The 2950-nt window shown below is 38.7% G+C and overlaps 1 long non-coding RNA gene across 2 annotated transcripts; it reads right to left on the minus strand.

Moving 5' to 3' along the window:
- Positions 1-344: 344 nt before the first annotated feature.
- Positions 345-2634, minus strand: LOC127018693 (uncharacterized). 2 transcript variants are annotated; one of them, XR_007766805.1, is made up of 4 exons: positions 2452-2634; positions 2140-2216; positions 1935-2046; positions 345-491 (listed from the first exon to the last, which is right to left on the minus strand). It is a non-coding gene; the product is annotated as an uncharacterized LOC127018693 (long non-coding RNA). The 2 variants fall into 2 exon arrangements; XR_007766804.1 differs by having other exon boundaries at positions 2345-2634.
- Positions 2635-2950: the final 316 nt, after the last annotated feature.

The following is a 2950-nucleotide window of genomic DNA, read 5'->3' on the forward strand; positions in this document are numbered from 1 at the left end:
CCTATCTCTGTCAATGAAATGGGAAAAATTAAACCACAGTATTTAGAAAGACTATATTACCGTAGGCATCTGCATATAGAAGAATACATTAGGAAAAAAAAAAAATCAGTCCCCCCCAAACTAATTTCTGGAATGAAATAAAGTTTTCATGCAAAAAGACATCTGCCAGAAAACAGCGTTTACAATATAATAGTTTAAACAAGTGATTAGTTTCATGCATTCCTTATATCAAATCCTGGTTACCAGATAACTGGTAACAATACAGTGGCCAAAAAAAAAAAAAAAAGAAGTATTTCATTCAATGCAATTTTATGCAAATATCCACCTTCCTGCATACAGTTTTGAGGACGGAACATGACAATAATCACCACCCATCACTCAAAGAAACCCCGATACCCCTCCTTGAGTCATCCTTCCTGCAGCAGTGCTGGAACTCACATATACTTTTGTCTGGATACTACAGTCTTGTCTGGCTATTTCCGACTAAGGTCCTTTTTAAAAAAAGAGAAACAAAAAACCCCAATTATTTTCTTGGGCTGTCCAAGAGCAGAATTGACATAGCAGTTCCTCTCTCAAAAAGCTGCAGAACATGCTAATAAGGCAACAGTTCCATACTGTTTTTCCCTGTACTGTAAGTACATTAAAACTACAGAAGAAACCTTATTTACAGAAATATGCAAACTAGTAACAGCTCATCTGTAATATTCACCAATAGGCAGCATTGGTGAATACCCACTTATTTGGTACATGTAATCATTTTGATATCATTTGCTCTTCTAATTCACAAGCCAAAATGCTTAAAATTCCAATTGACAGGTCTTTGTCATTATTATTCATTACGCTTTGTTAAAGCCATTTAATCATGTGCAGGCCCTACAAAAGATTTCTTCCTCTTTCTCTTTTTAACAAACATGCTTTTGAAGGTAAGCTTGCATAGCAAATAACTTATCTGATAGAAATAATTACAGACAGCAACAGGGGAAAAAAAAAATCTAATCTGCTGGGAATTGTTCTTTGCTTTCATTGCCTTGCAGCACCATTTTACCAGAAAGTGCTCTGAATAATTTAGGGCTGCTAATATGATTGCAATGTCTTCTGATGTTCACCACAACTGCTTGAGGTCACTATGCTATCTGGTTATACTTGATGCCCGAGGAAAAAGGAAGCTCTAAAACTGAAGGCAGCCTATCAAGCAGAAATATCATTCCAGCTGGATTTTATAGGCCACTTAAGGTGGACAGTAAGAAGAGGCAAATATTCAGATGATATTCAAAAATATGATGGTCTCAGAGGTTTATTTTAGTAAAAAACCAAAATGAGAAAATTATTAGATTCTCCCTCCCCATGTTTCATGTTAGTGAACTACGAGTTGTTGCTTTAGTTAATAAACGTAAGCTATTAAGAACAGTAAGTTAGAAAGCCATCTTCTCCTCACTAACAAATTATCACTCTGCAGCACAGTACCCTACTCAACCACGGACAGCTGAACCATGAGCTTTCAAGTGTCTTTTCTTCCCTCAAAGAAAGTGTTTAAATTGAAAGAAGATTAGCCACTTTCAAAGTTACAGATAGCAGAGACCACTGTACAAAAAGTTTCTCAACTTCCTCCAGAAATATAAAAAAAAAACCCAGAAAGTTGCCTCTAGCCTTGACCTTAGAAAAATACCATATTATTAGCAGCAATGCTAGTACTCTGCTACTAACCCAACTCACTGTGTACCAATCAAGCAATTAAGAGCATGTCTGAAATACTCCTGTTCTGAGATTCTGCCTCAATTTATTTACTTACAATTAGCCAAAGATTAAATGAGGATAACATTACACATTTACTTTCATCACAGTGCTGTTTATCTGTGGGAGCTAAGGTAAACTAGATGAAGTCAAGATCCACAGAGGGCATAAAAAACTCAGGTTTTTGATTCAGCATTTTGTACCTCAGTAGTATTGATGATTTCTACTCAAAATGAAATGAGTTCACACTGCCTCCAAATCATCCACAGTTGAGTTGGCAGGTATGGGAATATGGAAGAGTTGCTGACTTTGAGTCTTTTAAAAAAAAAAAAAAGAACATAGAAAATAGGTAAGAAAATTTTGACTCTGCAAATATTTTCAAACTAGCTCTTTAAATAGACAGCTCACCCTGTAAGTTGAGATTGTGATCAGTTGTGAAGAGTTGGTCTTCAGCAGTTTAGGAAGTATAATCTCCCCAGTTCAAGCTTAAGAAAAAAAGGTTAGTTATCCCTACACATCTAGAACTAGTCCCTCCACATTGCAAAAGATGCAAAGAGAAGAACAGAGAGAAAAAGATCACTGATGGTGATGGCTTCCTCACAACCCCACATACCCTGACCCCCAGGACATGGGGCAGAGTCAGACAGCAGCACAGGCAGAATAAAACAGCAGAATCACAGTTTCTCCAGAGACCATTTGCTACCTCAAGGACCTGCTTACTTTGCCTGTACCTACAGCAAAGCCTCACTCTACTGAAGAGCACCTGCTCAGGTCTAGGACAATTCTTCTGTCTCCTGGTTTGGTTTTCCTGAGGACTGTAAGGAAACCATTGATGCTACTTTTGCCCTTGATATGAGGCATGGCACCCTTCCACAGCCTGCCTCTCCCAGGCAGAGAAAGTACCTCCCTCAGCCATCTTCATTCTCTGTACTTGAGCCCCTCAAGCTCATAAACTTCCTGCTCAGTCCCTTAAACCCCAGCCATAAACCCAATCCCCCTCTCAGCCATCCCCCTAGCCTAGCCTCCTTTGCTGTCCTTTAATGAGGGCTCTAATTATTGCCAGGTGAGTGTAATTCCTGCTAACACTGGCTTGGGTTATTTCAAAGGTTCCTGGTCACCAGCACTGGGCAGCAGTGGGGTGAGAAAAGTGATTTTGGATCTTTTCCTGATTTGAGCTTGTTCCTACAGTTATTTCCTCCAGCAGATTTTATTTCCTTGT

Source organism: Gymnogyps californianus, chromosome 7, assembly GCF_018139145.2.
Source record: "Gymnogyps californianus isolate 813 chromosome 7, ASM1813914v2, whole genome shotgun sequence".
NCBI lineage: Eukaryota > Metazoa > Chordata > Aves > Accipitriformes > Cathartidae > Gymnogyps > Gymnogyps californianus.